General features: G+C 44.3%; 1 protein-coding gene across 1 annotated transcript in view; it reads right to left on the reverse strand.

Moving 5' to 3' along the window:
• Positions 1 to 24,638, reverse strand: part of LOC142496934 (G protein-activated inward rectifier potassium channel 4-like) — a 48,714-nt gene extending 24,076 nt beyond the window's left edge. The window contains exon 1 of the mRNA XM_075604050.1: positions 24,433 to 24,638. The gene's annotated coding sequence lies outside the window, so the exon portion shown is untranslated. The remainder of the gene's footprint in view (positions 1 to 24,432) is intronic.
• Between the last annotated feature and the right edge of the window lie 127 nt (positions 24,639 to 24,765).

Below are 24,765 nucleotides of genomic sequence, written 5' to 3' on the forward strand. Positions count from 1 at the left end.
AGGGAAATTAAGGAGAACCCACTCATCGCCGATACATAGAAAGCCTGGCAAAGTAGCAGGAAAAAATTGGAATTGAATCAAATGTTTTCGTTGCATCTTCCTTCGGTGGGAAATATTGCTTGCCAAGAGGGAAAGGCGGGATTTCCTTTTTAATTGTGGGCAAAAAAAGGCCTAAAACAGATCAGAAAATTCATGAATAAATTGGATCACACGTTCCAATATCTTCCGGAAGAATAGAAACTGGAATATACACAGTTATATGCATATCTGCACTCAGGGCATTATGTGCAAGAGTTGTTGGCGGACCTAGATTTTGGAAACCATTTGGATGACTTGATACATTTGCCATTATCGCAAAGGATTTCGGCATCTACCATATATAACGGGACAAGAAAAGATTTAGATTATACAAAAATAATAGGAGGGTTACAAAAATGGCGTGCAGAGCTTCCTGACACGAATTATTCCATGAAACGTTAACATGAATCCCTGCAATTTATCAAGAGATGGTATATAAGCTGATGCACAGAACATCGCTCACACTCAAAGTAAGTATACTAAAAAATAAACAAAAAACTACAAAAAGTGCTCAGCCCGGCTGCGGACTTACTGCACTACTTCTGGGAACGTGCGAAAAAGTATCACTTCTGCAAAGAAGTCCATAACTGCTGCTTTGAGATGAGAAAACGGAAATGTGAGCTTACTCTTAACTGGGCTATTTTCAGAACGATCAAAAACACTGAAGATACAGATCATATAATAGACAAACGCATTATTAAATGCGATAATCTCTTGAGCTGCTAAGAAGGCGAAATTACAAGGCTGGATCAGCAACACTACCCCCAGGACTAGAGAAAAATGAATGTTCATCTTTAAAATGGGCTGGGTAAAAACATTGAAAAACATAGACCGACAATAAGACACCTTTTTAAATACACATGGATCTATTTTATTAACTCACTGCCGGGAGACACAAAACATGTAATAAAACAGGTTCAAATACACGGATTGGTTCTCGTCCCGAATCCTGAGAGGTGAAAATGCTGTTCAAAGTGTAGCAGAACTGCAGTGAGAACACACACGTTTGTTCTCTCATACTGTAGGTTCAGGTCAATCGTAATTTCGTCATTGTGTAGCGAAGCAGAATCCTGGTTTGTGCTTTTCAATACCATTATTGGGGGAGGAATGTGTACTATAAAAATGTGACAAGAATGCTACACACACTGTTACAATTAACATGCTTATTATGTATTATTTACCTTTCAGTAAAAAAAATTAACAAAAGATAAAAGAAAAAAAGAAAGAGCAATGTGTCGCATAATAAATTATTGGAATCTTATAGTTAAAACACCAACATAAACAGACAGACAAGTTCCTCCTTGAATGCACTCAGAAAGGTAAGTCAGAGCGATATGGTTGATAACATTAAAAACCTTTTAATCACCAAATAGTAAGAACATATTGTATAGAGGGAAATGGTAGAAGTAGTCCACGGCCAGTCCCTTAAAACAAACCAAGAAAAGATCTTCCTAAATAGGTGTATGGAAGATAGTGGGGACAATACACCACCTAGGTGTGGGCTACCGAAAACTGCAAAGTCTCGCCACAAAATAACTTCAGACTTGAGAACCTGTCCTGTTGGCAGGAATTCTATTATCAAAAACCAGCACACCTATAGAAAAAAGTATGCTGATACTAGATCTGAAGAAGGCGTGGGCTGCAGAAAACTGCAAAGTCTCGCCACAAAGTAACTTCAGACTTGAAAACCTGTCCTGTTGGCAGGAATTCTATTATCAAAAAACCGGCACACCTATAGAAAAAAGTATGCTGATACTAGATCTGAAGAGGCGGTTCATATACAGTTCGTGAGTAATAAAGCCCTTACATCCGTATACATAGACCATAAGGAATGGGGGTGTATGTCAACTCCAGAACACAAATGAAGTCAACGAATGATGTGGAGAGTAATACATATAACATAAATTAAACCACATACATAGCTATTAACTACGTGGCTAGTGAGTAGTAACCTCTGCGTAGGGCAAGCACAAAGCGTGCTCTGCTAGTGCCCAGAGGCACGGTTCAGTGACCGTATCCAGTTATGGCCTCAGAATAATATAACACAGTTAATGCAGAGGTCACTGAATAGGGTCTCTGCTAGATGGAAATACAGAGGTTCACTGAGTGGAGTCTCCCAGATAGCAGGCAACAGAGGCACTGTACTATGGGCCTCATGCAGAGAGCAGCGCTAGATTAAATTGGAGAGTTCAAAAAAATTTAGCTTTATTGGAGAGTTTTTTTCTCCATATGCAGAAAGGGCATAAAACTGCCTTTCTGCATATGGAGAGTTTCAACCAGCGCTATGAGCGCTGTTGAAACTGTTGGGAAAAAAATCGCGTTTTTTTTTTTTCTTCTCCCTCTGGCCAGCCTCCTGCCAACTTTTTTTGGCGGAGGTAAATAGAGAATTTCTCTCCATGTTATTGGCGCGATCAGCCACTAGATGGCGATCGCGCCTTTCTGAATATGGATATTTTTAGAACAGGGGAAATTTAGGTTCTCTCCGGTAGCTCGGCGAGAAACACAAAAAAAAAAAAAAAAATGGCGCTTTTTTTAAAACTCGCCAGTACCTGCCGTTCTACAGGCATTTCTCTCCAATAAATGCCGCTATTCACATTACCGCTGCTCTCTGCATGAGGCCCTATGTCAGAGTGCTCCTGGCAGTATAAATCAGTGCATAAGATGTTGTCCATAATGAGTGTTGCACAGAGTGATGTTGCCCTAAGTGTGTGTGGGTTACCCCTAATAATGCTAACAATATGGACCGCCCAGATAACACTCGGTTTAAGGAGAATGTCTGTCAGAGGAGCGGCTATAGTATATGCTGCTATCAGGTACAGTGACCTCAAAAAATACCTTCTGACTGACCACCCATAGTATAACTTAGCTTTATGGGGACTGGGGTTGTCCGTTGCAGCAGCTCACGATCCTACAGTGTAGGCAGAGGGGGCGGGGTGCCGAGTTGAAGGGTTGTAGCCTGCTAAGTCAGCAGCTGCAGCCGCAGCAGTCTCATCCCACTGCTAGGAGGCGTCCGCTCGGTGTGATGACGTCATCACGTTCTGGTGACCACGGACAACCCCAGTCCCCATAAAGCTAAGTTATACTATGGGTGGTCAGTCAGAAGGTATTTTTTGAGGTCACTGTACCTGATAGCAGCATATACTATAGCCGCTCCTCTGACAGACATTCTCCTTAAACCGAGTGTTATCTGGGCGGTCCATATTGTTAGCATTATTAGGGGTAACCCACACACACTTAGGGCAACATCACTCTGTGCAACACTCATTATGGACAACATCTTATGCACTGATTTATACTGCCAGGAGCACTCTGACTAAGTACAGTGCCTCTGTTGCCTGCTATCTGGGAGACTCCACTCAGTGAACCTCTGTATTTCCATCTAGCAGAGACCCTATTCAGTGACCTCTGCATTAACTGTGTTATATTATTCTGAGGCCATAACTGGATACGGTCACTGAACCGTGCCTCTGGGCACTAGCAGAGCACGCTTTGTGCTTGCCCTACGCAGAGGTTACTACTTACTAGCTACGTAGCTTTGTATGTGGTTTTATTTATGTTATATGTATTACTCTCCACATCATCTGTTGACTTCATTTGTGTTTTGGAGTTGACATACACCCCCATTCTTTGTGGTCTATGTATACGGATGTAAGGGCTTTATGACTAACGAACTGTATATGAACCGCCTCTTCAGATCTAGTATCAGCATACTTTTTTCTATAGGTGTGCCGGTTTTTTGATATTAGAATTCCTGCCAACAGGACAGGTTTTCAAGTCTGAAGTTACTTTGTGGCGAGACTTTGCAGTTTTCTGCAGCCCACACCTTCTTCAGATCTAGTATCAGCATACTTTTTTCTATAGGTGTGCTGGTTTTTGATAATAGAATTCCTGCCAACAGGACAGGTTCTCAAGTCTGAAGTTACCTTGTGGCGAGACTTTGCAGTTTTCTGTAGCCCACACCTAGGTGGTGTATTGTCCCCACTATCGTCCATACACCTGTTTGGGCAGTGACCTCTGCATTAACTGTGTTATATTATTCTGAGACCATAACTGGATACGGTCACTGAACCGTGCCTCTGGGCACTAGCAGAGCACGCTTTGTGCTTGCCCTACGCAGAGGTTACTACTCACTAGCCACGTAGTTAATAGCTATGTATGTGGTTTAATTTATGTTATATGTATTACTCTCCACATCATTCGTTGACTTCATTTGTGTTCTGGAGTTGACATACACCCCCATTCCTTATGGTCTATGTATACGGATGTAAGGGCTTTATTACTCACGAACTGTATATGAACCGCCTCTTCAGATCTAGTATCAGCATACTTTTTTCTATAGGTGTGCCGGTTTTTTGATAATAGAATTCCTGCCAACAGGACAGGTTTTCAAGTCTGAAGTTACTTTGTGGCGAGACTTTGCAGTTTTCTGCAGCCCACGCCTTCTTCAGATCTAGTATCAGCATACTTTTTTCTATAGGTGTGCTGGTTTTTGATAATAGAATTCCTGCCAACAGGACAGGTTCTCAAGTCTGAAGTTATTTTGTGGCGAGACTTTGCAGTTTTCGGTAGCCCACACCTAGGTGGTGTATTGTCCCCACTATCTTCCATACACCTATTTAGGAAGATCTTTTCTTGGTTTGTTTTAAGGGACTGGCCGTGGACTACTTCTACCATTTCCCTCTATACAATATGTTCTTACTATTTGGTGATTAAAAGGTTTTTAATGTTATCAACCATATCGCTCTGACTTACCTTTCTGAGTGCATTCAAGGAGGCACTTGTCTGTCTGTTTATGTTGTTATTATAGTTTATCCTCTATTGCACCAGTTTGTGTGTTATTTGATTTCATATACTATCCTCATTTTGCTGACGCGGGAGCTTCCCCTTCCCCTGTCCCCTTCCCTTCCCCCACCCCCAGATTAGTTAAAACACCAACACAGGCTGTAGAGCAGCACAATGAGGGTAGAAATCACATAATAACCACTGGAGTGACCGAGTGCTTGTATTAACCCATCGAGCTTCACAACAGGTCCCTGCTCCCTTCCATGCTGCTTATACTGAAATAATAACTGGGTATTTCTAACCCAGGGGTGGCCAAGTTCAGTCGTCCAGGGCCACCAACAGGTCAGGTTTTCAGGATATCCCTGCTTCCACACAGGGGGCTCAATCAGTGGCTCGGTCAAAGACTGAGCCACTGATTAAGCCCCCTATGCTGAAGCGGGGACAGATGGAACCACCTGTGATGAAGCAGGGATATCTTGAAAACCTGACCTGTTGGTGGCCCTTTGACGAACAGAGTTTCCCAATCCTGCTCTAACCACAAGCTAAATAGGGGCACAGATAATATTGGTAAAAGCCTTTTTTGTTAACATAATAGCAGGCAGCAAGTAATGGCCAACATCTGTGTCCCAGTGTTTAAGCCGCCTCTTACCGGGGAGCGACTCTTCATTACCACAGAACAGCCGCCGACAGATGACGCATGAACAATCTAAGCAGAAAGGGAGCGGGTTTAGGAACTGGATTACGAAAGACCATAATCCCCAGCAAATGAGACCTGAAACGAAGATTACTTTGCAGATAATACAAAAAAAACCCGAAAACTGTTACTTATCCACTGCCCTTCCCTGGGCTGTCGCTGTGATTTGCTTCTCTACGTTTATTTTCAGAAGAAATAAAATCTACTTGAAACCTATTTTCTGCCGACCCCAATGTCAACACTTCAACACGAATTAAATTCACTAACACACGCTGCTACACACAGACACACACATTAGGAGCAATCCACGCAATATCATACGCGTTTTTTTTTTTAAATAAATCAGTTCTGTAGTATTAGATAATATTTACTATTTAATATTTTTTTTCATTCAACTCTTAATGTCATTTTTAAGGAGTTTTAACATATTGAGCATCCTTTGTTTTCTATTGCTGGCTTTAGCCCACCTCCCCAGCAGTGCAAGAGCTTTACAACACTTTCCTGTTTGTGATCATTTGTTGTCAATATTCCCAGCCGTTTGAGCTGCAAACTGCAACAATAGATAATGTTACCTTAGTGATATAAGAATACACTGTAGCTGCTGAGTTACACTGACTGAAGAATTCATGGAAACGGAAAGGCAGCCATTTAGTGAACCCTGGGAAGCAGGATCTTTGCTGATCGATTACGGGAGAACAAATACACACGCCCGCACTGAGACCTATCAGGGCACAGGTATCTAGGCAAAAGATGTAGCAAAGGAAAACCCCACTGAGGTGTATACCTGAGCCGGTGTTTGCACCAGAATTGGCACATTTTTTGCCTGGATACATCACCCCCATAGTTGGAACAAAGACACACATACAAGCAAAGAGCTGGATGACATGTGGAGAAGACCAAGCCCTAGAACAGGAGTGGCCAACTCCAGTCCTCAAGGGCAGGGCAGGTTTTAAGGATATCCCTGCTTCAGTACAGGACTGAGCCACTGATTAAGCCACCTGTGCTGACGCAGGGATATCCTGAAAACCTGACCTGTTGGTGACCCTTGAGGACTGGAGTTGGCCAGTCGATGACTGAGCAATTGACGGAGCCACCTGTGCTGAAGCAGGGATATCCCTAATAGCTGGCCTGTTGGTGGCCCTTGAGGACTGGAGTTGGCTGTCCCTGTCCTAGAGTTAGAGGTTCACTTCATAGCTCACCACTCATGGAGCTTTTAAGACCTTTAATGTGTCTAATTAAACATGAAACAATTATCTTGGTGCATACAATAACACACACAGGTTTGACTGCTGTGGCCAAGAAGGGATTACACTTCATTGATACTAATAATCTCTTTTTTACCCTATATCTGGTAATCTGTTTTTGCCCTACATTATCAAATATCTGTTATGTACAGTATCTGAAGGAAAGTCTTGCATGGAGCGCACAGCGCTAATCTATCATAAATATCTCGTCATCTTCCACCCACTTGCATGGGGTAAAGGGAAGTCTTTGTAGAGAGAAAGAAGATGCATAAGTCATAGTTATTTTCTCTAGTTAGGCATTTGTCACAGGTGGATTTAACGTTTAATGGAGTTTATGGCAGGGCCTTTCCCCAGTTTAAAAAGGCAGCACACCTAGGGGCCTATGCAGAGAGCAGCGAATTTTAAAATTGGCGAGTTTATTAAAAAGTAGCTTTTTTGGAGAGTTTTATTCTCCATATGCAGAAATGTGCGAATTCTGCTATGTTTAACATGAATGCGTGTGGCGAGTTTAAATTGGCGAGATGCGCGCTTCAGAAATGTGTAAAAAAAAATGTGCGCCTTTTTTTTCCCTTTGCTATGGCCGCGAGCGGCAGCTTCTTGCCAATTTTTTCTGGCGAGGCAAAAAGGAGACAATCGCACCATTTTATTGGCGCGAACAGCCGCTAGATGCCGTTCGCGCCTCTCTGCATTAGGATATTTTTAAAACTGGCGAGATGGAGGTTCTCGCCAGCTGCGAGGCGAGTTTTAGAAATAGAAAAGAAAAATTGGCGCGTTTTTCGTAACTCGCCATTTTCTGCTGTTTTCTGCGCGATTTTCTCCAAAAAATGGCGAATTTTGAAATAGCGCTGCTCTCTGCATAGGCCCCCTAAAGTCTGTCTGTTGCTGACGAGTCCACCAGGGAGCTGGTTAATTGCAGCTAGAGTCAATTCGTCAGTCTCCACCTGGCTCGTCAAGCAGATTTAACGGTGAGCAGAATAAACTGCATGGGGTTCACAGAGGGACTGTGCTGCCAGAGATCCCCAGGGAACAGATCTGACTAGCACTGAAGAAGTGTGTGCTGCCAGAGAGAGATCTCAGTGAACAAACTCTCTGTTCTAGGGCTCAGCGGAACATGGAACCCACCAGGGGGTGCCCCCCCCCCCCCACACACACACAGAGAGACACCAACCCAGACCTGGACTGATAGAACCCCTGCTTACTGGTACCTCTTTGGACTTTGGGGTCAGAGGTTGGTAAGAGGCCCATCCTCCCAGCCCTGCAGATAGGGACTGAGAAGTGAGAGTTAGCCCTTACAAAGGGATAGGCATGTTTTTATTTAGCATGTTCAATAATAGTGAATAAGGAGGCGCTAACACCCTTCAGTGCTTACTAATACAATTTAACTGTGATATAAATAAATAGTAACAAGTGCAAAGTCAAGTGAAATAACAATATAAAGGTGTCACCCCCCTGCTTCTACCCTCCGGTGGGGTTGTCTTCACTCTTCCCCAGAAATGTAGATAATTTTCTCACGATCCAGGGGGAGCATGGGGGATATAAACACACAAAAACAACAATCTAAGTGTAAATGTAACCAATACAATGGTCCCTAGTGAATCTTGGCCCCTATGTGCAGCCTACTCACAAGAAGGTAGTGGTTTTCAAGCAGAGGTGACTATAGGCAGGCTGTGGACTCCAGGAATTGCAGAGTTGCCCCTTCACTGGGGAATTACGACCTCAGCAAGAGAGAAATGAACGCACATAGCACAGATCATATGATTCAAACAATTTATAAAACTCTAAAAAGTGCACACTTATAGTGTTGGAAATATAAAACAGCATGTAAGCTATAATCAGCTTTAAAGTGACCACTGGGAGATAAGCGCCGCCTCTCACCGCACCGAACCGGACGGGAACTCCGGCTGGACCCCTCGTTGGTGTACTGGAGACGCTGGAGACGCTGCTCCGTCGCCGGTTCCCGGATGTTGACATCATGTTTTTATTTAGCATGTTGACATGAGGCTGTACTGTTTAAAGCCGCGGGCTAAATGAAAGCCAATGTTTCTTTTCCCGTAACTACGCCTCCCTGGTTATACCCCTGCACTTGCCTCCTACAGAGTTGTACATAAATTAAATTATTGGGGGCCATTTATCAAAAGTGCATAGAATAGCACTAGATTTATTAAGGAAAAACATCCCCATAATGTTCAGAGTTTTCCAAACAGCCGAGTCTCTGTGATGAGAAGAGTCATGTGAGCTTGAAAGAACAGACGCCAGGAAGACACAATCCAATAAATGTACAGGGGGATCTGGCATGTGTAGAAGAAGAAGAGATGGATATTTATAAGATATTAGAATGTGAAGCGCCCAGGGAATTCTAACCCCATCTATGGAATCATATTTTGGGATAGGTAAAATATATTCTGTTTATGCAAATTGAATGTAATTTGACGTTACATATGTCTGCATGTTGGTAAATTGCTGTATGGTTCTGGATCTCCGAATCCAGTAGCGGATGCCTGAGCATGTCCCGGGGGCCGCAGCTCGGGAGGGGGCAAGGGAGTCGGGACCCTCTCTCCGCGCCCGGCACGACAACACCATCAATTCAAGTTTAGGACAGAATTAGAAGGGCAGCCCAGTAGCACAAACAGGGGAGGTGCAAGGGGTGCATTTACACCCATCCCCCCAAGAATTACAGAGCCTGCGCTCTTCCCCACAGCAATGAAACTGATTGCCGGGGGCGAGAGCGAGGCCTCTGTAAGACAGCAGCCTTCCTCCATCCATCCATCCATCCATGTAACGATGTCTTGGGTTCCCTGTGTATCCCTAAAGGGTCCCCTGCCACGCGCTATTAGAGAGGGTTGGGGTTCCTTACAATGCATCTGATCTCTAATACACTATTGGAGAGGGTCTTGGATCTGTACAATGCATCTGATCTCAGACGCGCTATTAGAGAGGGTTGGGATTCCTTACAATGCATCTGATCTCAGACGCGCTACTAGAGAGGGTTGGGGTTCATTACAATGCATCTGATCTCAGAAGCTCTATTAGAGAGGATTGGGGTGCCTCAGAATTTCACAATATAATTTTAGGATTCCTTAACCAAAAAAAGGTTGCAAACCACTGTTCTAGCGGGTGGGTCCCAAAGACAATGTATACAAGAAGAGGTTTTCGCATTTTGATTTTACAATGCAGTGCATCAAAGCAAACTTTAGTTTAGCTGCCCTTGATAATTACTGGATATAGCCTCCTATTTAATGTGCTCTCAAGAATATCTTCCCCATGCTGGAGAAGATTAGGGTCTCATTGTTTTCAATACAGTTAAGCGCTTTTCCAGGACTGGGAAGCAGTTTGGCAGCACATCTAACAGTGAGTTCTTCACCATTATCTGTCAATTCATGATGCTGTGAGCTATGTGTCATGTGGATAATCCCTGCTATTCCTGTACAGGGTTTCCACACAGCTTTGCTTGTGGCTTCGCTCCTGACCTGCCTTATCCCCCTGCCACCCTCATCACACACAGCCAGCTGTGTTTTATAGAATCCTGTGTTTAGTGATCAGCTAAATCTCCACTCCACTTGATTGAAGTTACTTCCCCTGCTGGGATCCTTCTCTTGGTCTCTGCAGCGCTGGAGAGATGGATCCAGCTATCCCACATCAGTCAGGTGCTGCATTTACCCAAACACACCATCATGTCTATCTCAGGTTCCTTATAATACATTGTTTTAAATAACAATTCCCTAACCCCCATTGTCACTATTATTTTTGTTACTGAGTGTGGAGAGGGGATGTCCTCTGGAGCTGAACATCACAAGTTTTAGCTTTGGGGACCCCTGTTTCCTGAGATATTTACCCTTTTAGCTGCTGGTAAACTACATGGAAAATCAAAGATGGATGCTGGAGGTGGCGTCCAATAGGTAGTCGCAATGTCATCTCTTGGTTGCCATTTTGATTTCCCGAACGGGAAGCAGATTACCGGCAACTGAAGAGGTAAATATCTCAGGAACAGAGGAATCCCTGGATGTAAAAATTAGTACGGTTTAGCGCCAGATTCAGGGTCACTGATACTGATACTGTAATGCATTGGTTCTCAACTCCAGTCCTCAAGACCCCGCCAACAGTTCTGGTTTTCAGGATATCCCTGCTTCAACACAGGTGGCTCAGTTCTTGCTTCAGCACAGGTGGCCCAATCAGTCCCTGTGTCAGCACAGGCGACTCAATCAGTGGTTAAGTCTTCGACCTGTGCTGAAGCAGGGATACCCTGAAAACTGACCTGTTAGTGGCCTTTGAGCACTGGAGTTGACCATTCCTGATATATGCGATGGAGGCGGAAGCAAACAGCGACACGCCTGGTGTGCTCATTCACATCATTACCCAGAATCCTTATCTGTATCCTAACCACGGTAGGACAAGGGAGTGAACAAAGCCGGTTTGGGGGCTTGTTTAAGATATGCAGATACACTCATCATGGGTTCATTGTCTTTGCCGATGTATTGTCTTTCTCATTTGTTTTGTTTCATGTCCGGTTTGCAGCCATAACCGGTGTCACAGTGTGTCAGTAACAGCTGTCTGTGAGTGCGAGACCTCCCCCATTGCCTTCCGTACCCCCCAATTAAGGAGCACTGATATCTCATGGCTTCCTGTCATTGTGTACTCAAAGGCGTGAAATAAACCACATGGAATCATCCATTGGGCAAAGCTTTGTGACCTAATTATCTCCCCCATGGAAATTTCAGACATGGATCATGCCGACTGTTGTCATGCATACACTGTCCACACTCAACAGCAGCCCTTAGAATGTTCCATTTATCCATAGTTCATGGGGGAAGTCAACCCAATTGACCCCTTGGCTGCCAAAGAATCCAGCTATGCATTACGTTTGAAAAAAACAAAACAAAAAACCCCCCATAATTTAAACATTGAAGTTGACCAGCAAAAGCTGAGACATCTCAACAGATAATGCAAGCAGAAAAGTTACCCTGCACGTGATCATTACCATCCAGTATCATTGCAAAGTATAAGTACATTTTTAAAAAGTTTCAATGTTTAGGGCCAGATATACTAAGTAAGGTTCACACACCCGATCTGGCATTACCTACCATTCAAGTAAATGAATCCCCCCCATGCGGTGAGGAAAATACTTTATGCTCCACAAGGCGCCTTCTAGTGCCGCAAAGTGTCTCGCGGAGTAAGCGCTGCTTACTGAGTCCGGTCCGTGATGTCTTCATAGTATTCAATGCTCTAAAGGTTTTACAATCTGTTCGGATATGTTTCATGATAAATTCTTCTCCGCGCCGGTAAACAGTTACGCCCCACTTATGCTTTGCGTAAACGCATTCAAATGCCACCATTTTTAATACAGGGGCGAATTAGTCGGAGGGGCGATCCCTGTTAGTTTGCAAAAAAACAAACAAACATTTAATTAACAATACTTACAAATACGCTCAGAGGCAACACCTTAACCCTCAGGGGGTGCATGCCGCCCCCACTTCCGTTTACCCCATGGGATCCGAACGACTGGTGGCATTCAATGGCCTCCAGTTCTCTGGCACTGTAACGGTTAAACATGTCACTGCCTTTGGCTTAGTCCCCTCCTCGCATGGACTGCACCTTTTAATAGATGAAATATACTGTACTTGTCAGAAGTCAAATTGTTTACCATCATTGGCCAAAGAGATAAATGGGAAGACCAACACATACCAGATACCCATTTGAAACATAGCCATGTTTTTACAGAAAGGCTCACTAGTAAAAGTTTCATGTTAAGGCCGGTTGAATCTTTCTAAGGAAGCCGGTTGCACCGATAACCTGTTGAAATCCAAAATCCGGAGGATTTGGAATATTTTTTTTTTTTTTACATCATTCTAACTTGGGACCGGGGGTAAACCGGACAATTTTTAGGTCTGAGAACTCTGCTCCCCCTCCACCCGGTCATCCAAAAGAACGCGGCGACTTCATCCCTTTTCGAAACCATTCGCAGTTTCCTATTGGCCCGAAGGACCTGCGAGATTTGGCAGCCATTTTGATTTTTCGAATAGGGATGAAAACACAGTCAAATAAACCGGAAAGGAGTTGAAAACAGCGCAGGTCACCTCTGGATAACCCTCCAACTCGAATGGTGCAATAAAATCAATACTTAAAAAACCGGTAGGCGGGATTGCTGCTTTAAGAAAAAAGTATTTTCAATCTACGGGGGAATATGGCTTTAAATCCGTCCCTGGCCCCAAGATAATAACAGCATGTTCTTGTATAGCGCTGCTAGTTTTACGCAGCGCTTTACAGAGACATTTTGCAGGCACAGTCCCTGTCCCGTGGAGCTTACAATCTATGTTTTTAGTGCCTGAGGCACAGGGAGATAAAGTGACCTGCCCAAGGTCATAAGGAGCCGACACCAGGAATTGAATGAACCAGGAATTGAACCAGGTTCCCCTGCTTCAAACTCAGTGCCAGTCAGTGTCTTTACTCACTGAGCCACTCCTTCTCCTTTAGCCAAAGGGTTAAAACGGCATTTAGGTTTCATCCTACCAAGACTCCCAACGTGGGTGGAAAAAAAGGAAATTAAATTGCAGATTACGTGGCGGTTTTGCTAAACTTGGAGTCGGGGAGAAGAACGAAACCTCCCCCAAAATCTCCTGGATTTAGCGGGATTAAACATCACAGGAATAATTATCTGGCCGTTCGTGGTTATCCGTCTAAACGTACCCAGCGAGGATAACTGGGAACGAATGTTTAATATGATCACGGAGGTGAGCACCGTCAGGGAACCTTACATCCCAAATCGGCTAAACGGTGCGCCCAGAAAACTAAAATCTGCTGCCTGATTGGGGGTTACTTGTCCCTGCAGATTTGTGGCTTTTTGTGTGTGTGTAATAAGTCGGTCGCATCTGGTTTAGATCCGTGCTGACAGCAAGCGGCCTTAAAAAAACAGTCCCGCCATGCTGGTCTAAAACAGGGGTGCTCAACTCCAGTCGTTAAGACCCCCCTAGAGGGCAGGTGTTAAGGATATCCCTGCTTCAGCACAGGTGGCTCAATCAGTGGCTCAGTCGAAGAAGCCACCTGTGCTGAAGCTGGAACAGATTGAGCCACCTGTGCTGAAGCAGGGGTTGTTTTATCCACCGGCAGCTGATGCTCTTTAACCACTGCACAAATTCACTAACACACACTGATACACACATTAACACAAACACACACTGATACACTGATACACAGCAACAATGAATACAATAATACACACACAAGTGATACACATACACACCGCACATTAACACAGTTATACGCACACTGATACAATGAATACACAAACACACAACTGATACACATACAAACCGCACATTGACACAGTTATACGCACACTGATACAATGAATACACAAACACACAACTGATACACATACAAACCGCACATTGACACAGTTATACGCACACTGATACAATGAATACACAAACACACAACTGATACACATACACACCGCACTTAACAAAGTTATATACACACTGACACAATGAATATACACACAACTGATACACATACACACTGCACATTAACACAGTTATACACTCAGAGGCACTGACACACATATTCTAGACAGACTGCTCTACACACATACACACACACACACACACTTTATTTGTATAGTTCCAGCCATGTACATAGCGTTTCACAGCAGTAATACACGTCACATACGGTAAGAATAATAATAGGGGCATTTCTGCTTATATTTTCTTATCCAAAACGGGATCATTTTTATTAACCCTTTACCTGCCGGTGGCCGCCGGCAATGCATTGCAGTGTGCAGCAGCCAAGGGGTTAATGGGGAAAGTCCATGCTACCCAGCAATGAATGTGTTAAGTTAATCTCTCCCACGTAACCATGCTGCGGGGCGCAGAACGCACAGGGATTCAGGAAGTCACTTTTAAACATAAGCCTCTTTCATACAGTATGTTCCTCTGGCCACGGGCTTCGCAAGAATCGCAGGCATCATCTGAGTGTACAAAGTCTGCCATCAGATCTCTCCAAATATCTACGTCCCGCACCCTGCCTCCTACAGTACTTCTGGGCAATAAGCATTAGCAGCCACTGTAATCACGGGGTATTATTATCCAGGATATTCATTGCTTTGCAGATTGATGTGCTATTAAGTTCCATTTACTGCTATCATCTGTCCCAAATGTGTACCCCTCAACTATCTCCGTGGGGTTTATTACCAATAAGTGCATTATAGGCAGATCACCTGCTTACTGCTATATAGGGAGCAGATATGATCACGGGGTCAGACCTCAGTCAAAGGCTGTTTCACAATGAACAGCATGAGTGAGTGTCTCATACAACAGGGGTGCTCAACTTAGTCTTCAAGATCCCTCCCCCCTCTCAACAGGTATTCCTGCTTCAGCGTAAGGTGGCTCAATCAGTCCTAGCTTCAGCACAGGTGGCTCAAACAGTCTCAGCTTCAGCACAGGTGGCTCAAACAGTCTCAGCTTCAGTACAGATGGCTCAAACAGTCCCAGCTTCAGTACAGGTGGCTCAATCAGTCCCAGCTTCAGCACAGGTGGCTCAATCAGTTCCAGCTTCAGCACAGGTGGCTCAAACAGTCCCTGTTTCAGCAGAGGTGGCTCAATCAGTCCCAGCTTCAGCACAGGTGGCTCAAACAGTCCCAGCTTCAGTACAGGTGGCTCAATCAGTCCCAGCTTCAGCACAGGTGGCTCAAACAGTCCCAGCTTCAGCATAGGTGGCTCAATCAGTCTGAGCTTCAGCACTGGTGCTCAATCAATTTCAGCTTCAGCACAGATGGCTCAACCAGTCTTTGACTGAGTCAGTGATTGAGCCACCTGTGCTGAAGCAGGGATATTCTGAAAACCTGACCTGTTGGAGTGTCTTGAGGATTGGAGTTGGAGTTGAGCATCCCTGCAATACAATATGCTGTGAAGGAACTTCCCAGTGCCAGAGAACAGCTGGGAGCTGGAATTAGGGCGGTTTCCCTGCGCCCGGCTCACGTTCCATGTCCTTGGCATGTACATCAGCAGAGAGCCCTGCGCATTATTTACAGGTGTGGAAATTATTTTAAGACTTGAAAAACCAATTTGTGCTCTGAATGCAGGTACGCTTTTTTAAATATTAAATCCTATTAACAAAGGAATTGTATGTTTGTAAATAAAAGGTACTGCCGGTTTGGAAGTAAGAAGGCGGAAGTGTAACCAACCTCAGAAATTCTATCAGAATAAACAGTAATATCAGCGCGCTCTGCGTTGCTCTGCGCTGCTCTGCGCTGCTCACAATTATTTTGTAAACACACACTTTTTTGAAGCTATCTTCCATTTATAGGAGGCCCCCTAATATTAACACTTCATTCTCTATAACCGCACTACAGAAATCACCTCACACACATGGATACACAGACACACTGATACACACACAGACACACATAAAAACATACAGATACACTGATACACACACAGACAAACACATAAAAACATACAGATACACTGATACACACAGGCACACTGATGCACACACACACACACACACACACACACACACACACACACACACACACACACAGACATACTGATACACACACAGAGACACTGATACACACACAGACATAAAGACACACTGATGCACACAGACATACAGACAAACTGATACACACAGACACACAGATACACAGACACACACATACAAACACACTTATACACACACAGACACACTTATACACACACAGACACACTGAAACACACGCAGACATACTGATACACACAGACACACTGACCCAGACACACTGATACACACACACATACACACACACACTGATACACACACACAGACACACTGATACACACACAGACACACTGATACATACTCACAGTCATACTGATACACATACAGACACACTGATACACACAGGCACACTGAAACGCACAGCACACTGATACGCACAGGCACACTGATAGACACACAGGCACACTGATAGACACACAGGCACACTGATACACACAGACATACAGACACACTGATACACACACACAGGCACACTGATAAACATACAGGTACACTGATAGACAAACAAGCACACTGATAGACACACAGGCACACTGATACATACACAGGTACACTGATAGACACACAGGCACACTGATAGACACACAGGCACACTGAAACACACGCAGGCACACTGATACACACACAGGCACACTGACACTGATAAATACTCACAGACATACTGATACACATACAGACACATTGACACACTGATACGCACCCAGACATACATACACAAACATACTGACACATTGATACATACACAGACATACTGACACATTGATACTGTACATACACAAACATATTGACACATTGATACATACACAGACATACTGAGACATTGATACATACACAGACATACTGACACATTGATACATACACAGACATACTGAAACACATACAGTAACACACTGATACACATACAGTAACACACTGATACACATACAGTAACACACTGATACACATACAGTAACACACTGATACACATACAGTAACACACTGATACATATCGGCACTAAAAGACACAAATAGGCTCTACACTTAGTGTAAAAACACACAGATCTATAATGAGTGATTTACACAGATTTGAACACGCACAGCTGCCTATATTGCAGACATTGTAGCCTGCGCTTTTGTGAGATACAGTAAAACGTTTCTTTTTTTTGAGGATGTTAACATCCGAGCTCTCGAGCGCGTAAGATTTGGGGATTATATGAACAAAAATAATGATATTTTAATGAAAATCTACTGATTTCAATGTTTGTTCAAAATCAGCGAGACTGATGCCTCAATAAAATAAAAAGTAAGATTCTCTGTACAGTCTTTTCAGCCATAACTGGGACGGTCTGTAAATAATAACTGGGACGGTCTGTAAATAATAACTGGGACGGTCTGTAAATAATAACTGGGACGTCTGTAAATAATAACTGGGACGGTCTGTAAATAATAACTGGGACGGTCTGTAAATAATAACTGGGACGGTCTGTAAATAATAACTGGGACGGTCTGTAAATAATAACTGGGACGGTCTGTAAATAATAACTGGGACGGTCTGTAAATAATACTGGGACGGTCTGTAAATAATAACTGGGACGGTCTGTAAATAATAACTGGGACGGTCTGTAAATAATAACTGGGACGGTCTGTAAATAATACTGGGACGGTCTGTAAATAATAACTGGGACGGTCTGTAAATAATACTGGGACGGTCTGTAAATAATAACTGGGACGGTCTGTAAATAATAACTGGGACGGTCTGTAAATAGTAACTGGGACGGTCTGTAAATAGTAACTGGGACGGTCTGTAAATAGTAACTGGGACGGTCTGTAAATAATAACTGGGACGGTCTGTAAATAGTAACTGGGACGGTCTGTAAATAATAACTGGGACGGTCTGTAAATAGTAACTGGGACGGTCTGTAAATAGTAACTGGGACGGTCTGTAAATAATAACTGGGACGGTCTGTAAATAATAACTGGGACGGTCTGTATATAATAACTGGGACTGTCTGTAAATAATAACTGGGACGGTCTGTAAATAATAAGTGGGACGGTCTGTAAATAATAACTGGGACGGTCTGTATATAATAACTGGGACTGTCGGTAAATAATAACTGGGACGGTCTGTAAATAATAAGTGGGACGGTCTGTATATAATAACTGGGACGTCTGTAAATAATAACTGGGACGGTCTGTAAATAGTAACTGGGACGGTCTGTAAATAATAACTGGGACGGTCTGTAAATAATAACTGGGACGGTCTGTAAATAATACTGGGACGGTCTGTAAATAATACTGGGACGTCTGTAAATAATAACTGGGACGGTCTGTAAATAATACTGGGACGGTCTGTAAATAATAAGTGGGACGGTCTGTAAATAATACTGGGACGGTCTGTAAATAATAAGTGGGACGGTCTGTAAATAATAACTGGGACGGTCTGTAAATAGTAACTGGGACGGTCTGTAAATAGTAACTGGGACGGTCTGTAAATAATAAGTGGGACGGTCTGTAAATAATAACTGGGACGGTCTGTAAATAGTTACTGGGACGGTCTGTAAATAGTAACTGGGACGGTCTGTAAATAATAACTGGGACGGTCTGTAAATAATAACTGGGACGGTCTGTAAATAATAACTGGGACGGTCTGTAAATAATAACTGGGACGGTCTGTAAATAATAACTGGGACGGTCTGTAAATAATAACTGGGACGGTCTGTAAATAATACTGGGACGGTCTGTAAATAATAACTGGGACGGTCTGTAAATAATACTGGGACGGTCTGTAAATAATAACTGGGACGGTCTGTAAATAATACTGGGACGGTCTGTAAATAGTAACTGGGACGGTCTGTAAATAATACTGGGACGGTCTGTAAATAATACTGGGACGGTCTGTAAATAATAACTGGGACGGTCTGTATATAATAACTGGGACGGTCTGTAAATAATAAGTGGGACGGTCTGTAAATAATAAGTGGGACGGTCTGTAAATAGTAACTGGGACGGTCTGTAAATAATAAGTGGGACGGTCTGTAAATAATAACTGGGACGGTCTGTAAATAGTAACTGGGACGGTCTGTAAATAGTAACTGGGACGGTCTGTAAATAATAACTGGGACGGTCTGTATATAATAACTGGGACTGTCTGTAAATAATAACTGGGACGGTCTGTAACTAATAACTGGGACGTCTGTAAATAATAACTGGGAAGGTCTGTATATAATAACTGGGACGTCTGTAAATAATAACTGGGACGGTCTGTATATAATAACTGGGACGGTCTGTAAATAATAACTGGGACGGTCTGTAAATAATAAGTGGGACGGTCTGTAAATAATAACTGGGACGGTCTGTAAATAATAAGTGGGACGGTCTGTAAATAATAAGTGGGACGGTCTGTAAATAATAAGTGGGACGGTCTGTAAATAATAACTGGGACGGTCTGTAAATAGTAACTGGGACGGTCTGTAAATAATTGGGACGGTCTGTAAATAATTGGGACGGTCTGTAAATAATAACTGGGAAGGTCTATAAATTGCAAAGACAAACAACTTGTATTTTGAATATTTAAGCACTAACCCCACCCGCACTCTATTAAGCGGTCCCATCCGTATGTATATTACAATGAATGGCCCTCCCTGTATAATCTTTATTTATATACAGAGGGGGGGAGAGCAGGCAGTGGGGCGCAGCTCCAAAAGTTTGCACACCCCTGCCCCAGTATACACGGGTGAAGTCAGGATGCTGCACTTATGAAGTGAGGCCATGAAATGTCTGTGAATTGACTGTATAACCCTGTTCTTTTAATGTAACCATGTAGTGTTATAACTCTGTGCCCAGGACATACGTGAAAACGAGAGGGAACTCTCAATGTATTACTTCCTGGTAACACGTTTTTATAAATAAATACATTGTGAATATACATCACCCCCCCACACCTCAAGATGGCTGTTTCCTTGTACCGAGCACCACACAATTCTTTGGATTTTGTCTCTCAAGACACCGAACACATCGGGATTTTATGGATATCCCAGTTGCGGTACAGATGGCTCAGTAAAGACTGAGCCACTGATTGAGCCACCTGTACTAAAGCAGGGACTGATTGAGCCACCTGTGCTGAAGCAGGGACTGATTGAGCCACCTGTGCTGAAGCAGCCACTGATTGAGCCACCTGTACTAAAGCAGGGACTGATTGAGCCACCTGTGCTGAAGCCGGGACTGATTATTGAGCCACCTGTGCAGAAGCTAGGACTCATTGAGCCAGCTGTGCTGAAGCAGGGATACCCTAAAAACCTGACCTTGAAGAAAAACAGAAAAAGTAGCGCTGGCCACTAACTATCTAAAGAGATCTGTGTCCTTTAACACTGTTGAGAGGTGAAAGGTGAATTAATGGATGTATTCACAGTCCCGGAATATATGATAGATGCAAATATGCAAATTGTCCTCGATACAACGTCAGTACAGGCATACCCCACATTAACGTACGCAATGGGACCGGAGCATGTATGTAACACAGGCATACCCCACATTAACGTACGCAATGGGACCGGAGCACGTATGTAACACAGGCATACCCCACATTAACGTACGCAATGGGACCGGAGCATGTATGTAACACAGGCATACCCCGCATTTACGTACGCAATGGGACCGGAGCACGTATGTAACACAGGCATACCCCACATTAACGTACGCAATGGGACCGGAGCATGTATGTAACACAGGCATACCCCGCATTAACGTACGCAATGGGATCGGAGCACGTATGTAACACAGGCATACCCCACATTAACGTACGCAATGGGACCGGAGCATGTATGTAACACAGGCATACCCCGCATTAACGTACGCAATGGGACCGGAGCACGTATGTAACACAGGCATACCCCACATTAACGTACGCAATGGGACCGGAGCATGTATGTAACACAGGCATACCCCGCATTAACGTACGCAATGGGACCGGAGCACATATGTAACACAGGCATACCCCACATTAACGTACGCAATGGGACCAGAGCACGTATGTAACACAGGCATACCCCACATTAACGTACGCAATGGGACCAGAGCACGTATGTAACACAGGCATACCCCACATTAACGTACGCAATGGGACCGGAGCACGTATGTAACACAGGCATACCCCACATTAACGTACGCAATGGGACCGGAGCACGTATGTAACACAGGCATACCCCACATTAACGTACGCAATGGGACCGGAGCACGTATGTAACACAGGCATACCCCACATTAACGTACGCAATGGGACCGGAGCACGTATGTAACACAGGCATACCCCACATTAACGTACGCAATGGGACCGGAGCACGTATGTAACACAGGCACACCCCACATTAACGTACGCAATGGGACCGGAGCACGTATGTAACACAGGCATACCCCACATTAACGTACGCAATGGGACCGGAGCACGCATGTAACACAGGCACACCCCGCATTAACGTATGCAATGGGACCGGAGCACGTATGTAACACAGGCATACCCCGCATTAACGTACGCAATGGGACCGGAGCATGTATGTAACACAGGCATACCCCACATTAACGTACGCAATGGGACCGGAGCATGTATGTAACACAGGCATACCCCGCATTAACGTACGCAATGGGACCGGAGCACGTATGTAACACAGGCATACCCCTCATTAACGTACGCAATGGGACCGGAGCATGTATGTAACACAGGCATACCCCACATTAACGTACGCAATGGGACCGGAGCATGTATGTAACACAGGCATACCCCGCATTAACGTACGCAATGGGACCGGAGCACGTATGTAACACAGGCATACCCCACATTAACGTACGCAATGGGACCGGAGCATGTATGTAAAGCGAAAATGTACTTAAAGTGAAGCACTACTTTTTCCCACTTATTGATGCACGTACTGTACTGCAATCGTCATATACGCGCATAACTGATGTAAATAACGCATGTGTAACAGGCTCTATAGTCTCCCTGCTTGCGCACAGCTTCGGTACAGGTAGGGAGTCAGTATTGCTGTTCAGGATGTGCTGACAGGCGCATACGGGGGCTGCCGTTTGCCTATTGGGCGATATGTCCTTACTCGCGAGTGTACTTAAAGTGAGTGTCCTTAAATCGGGGTATGCCTGTATTAAAGATGATACTTAGTGCAGTTACAGTCTTGTCAGTGTTTAAAAACAGTTTTTTGGGGGAAATCCAATTTTCAAGTCTCAAAAAGTCAGACTAAAGTATGTGTTGAAGGTCAGAGAGGCTATGGCTGTGTGCATATAAGATTGTGTCACCCGCATACATGTGTATTGAGGCTTCCGTACAAGCTGTAGGAAGATCATTGATGAACACTGAGAAGAGTAGGGGCCCCAGAACAGAGCCTTGCGGGACACCACAGGGGATATCCAGGGGGTTAGAGTTAGAGCCTGAGATGGACACATGTTGGGATCTACCTGATAGGTAGGACTGAAACCAGTTTAAAGTTTGAAAGTAATCGGACACAATCGGTATTTTTGCTCAGTAACACACTGCTATTTTTTCTTATCTTTTATTGCATATTGTTCCTATTTGCTGAGTCTACGCGCCAGAGGACATCTTCCCTTTTCCAGTTTGAAAACCTGACCTGTTGGTGGCATTGACCTTGAAGACTGGAGTTTCCGACCCCTTATATATAGATAGACTCATATTGCCCAAGCTACTTCTGTGGGTCTGTTTCTAATTTCTCCCGGAGTCCCAGCTGCACAACGGGAGCAGAGCCGATGCAGAACGCAGAGCCGGTGCAGAACGCAGAGCCGGTGCAGAACGCAGAGCCGGTGCAGAGCTGGTGCAGAACGCAGAGCCGGTGCAGAACGCAGAGCCGGTGCAGAATGCAGAGCCGGTGCAGAACGCAGAGCCGGTGCAGAGCTGGTGCAGAACGCGGAGCCGGTGCAGAACGCAGAGCCGGTGCAGAACGCAGAGCCGGTGCAGAACACAGCACCAGATTGATCAAACATACAATTGAAGGTTACTGGATTCTGTCGTTTGATAAACTTGGGGGAATGGGTGCTTCACGGATTTGGCAGCCAGGAGAAGGTGATGTCTCTATATATCTGTGTGATAATGCATTGTCACCCAGTTCAAATCCCGGTGTCGGCTCCTTCTGACCCTGGCAAGGTCCTTTATCTCCCTGTGCCTCAGGCACCACAATTAGATTGTAAGCTCTACGGGGCAGGGACTCCTGCACAATTCAAAGAACAGCGCTGTGTACACTGCCAGTGCTATAGGAGGAAAATATCATTCAATCAGTCCCAGCTTCAGCACTGATGGCTCACTCAGTCCCAGCTTCAGCACTGATGGCTCACTCAGTCCCAGCTTCAGCACTGGTGGCTCACTCAGTCCCAGCATCAGCACAGGTGGCTCAGTTTTTGATTGAGCCATCTGTACTGCAGCAGGGATAGCCATAAAACCTGCCTGATGGGGGTCTCGAGGACCGGAGTTTGATACCCCTGTTCTACAACAATGTTCAAAGAGCTTTGGCCAATGTTTGGGGAACAGGCTTCAGTAACACGACTTGTTTTTAAAGTCACCTCGATTTTTAACGTAAATTAAGTAATTGAAGTAAATTAGTTCTGTAATAGTAGTATTTTTGTTTTGTTTTTATTCAACTCTTAATGCCATTTTTTAATGAGTTTTAAAGCATCCTTTGATTTCTGTAGCAGTTTTTAATCTTGGCGACACTTTCCTGCTTGGGATAATGTGTTGCCAACGTTCCCAGCAGTTTGAGCTGCAAACTGTAACAATAGATAACGTTGCCTTAGTAATATAAGGATACATTGCAACTGCTGAGTTACACTGACTGAAGCGGACATTATATTAGGCACACAATCAGGATTTTGACAGATTTCTAACAGGAGCACCAAAGGATTGGCAGCTTAGGTAAGAATGCATAATTATACATTGTCACATGCTTCACATAGACAAATATTAGAAAAATAAAAGTTGGAAGTAGTATTGCTGCTTTAACATCGCATTGTTCTGCAATGGGGAGCAGTCCTGCTACTTTTCTATAGCACTTCATTTGGGGATAAATTGCCGGGGGTCCGGTGGACACCGCGGATTTTAAGACCGTATCTTACCTCATTCTGCCGTCTCTGAAGATCTCCCTACACGGGGGGTTCGAGTTAATCCTTTGTGTAAAGGTGCAGGAGAATCTAGCAGCAAAACTGACATTCAGAAGCGGCGAGGGTCCGAGACCCCGCACATTCCAGCTGGACGCGCCCGTCTGTGTGCCGCAGCCTCACTGAGGATCCTAGCCCCTTCAGAATGAGGTCACTCCGTAATCTGTCTCAATGTCAGGCAGAATTACCTCCAGATGATTTAATCAGTGGACTAGCTACCAGCAGCAGCAGCAGCCCGGAGACTACAGGGTTAATTCCAGAGCGGCCAATTGTTTTGTAAGCATTTGTAAC

The sequence above is a fragment of the Ascaphus truei genome, chromosome 6 (assembly GCF_040206685.1).
Source record: "Ascaphus truei isolate aAscTru1 chromosome 6, aAscTru1.hap1, whole genome shotgun sequence".
Taxonomy (NCBI): domain Eukaryota; kingdom Metazoa; phylum Chordata; class Amphibia; order Anura; family Ascaphidae; genus Ascaphus; species Ascaphus truei.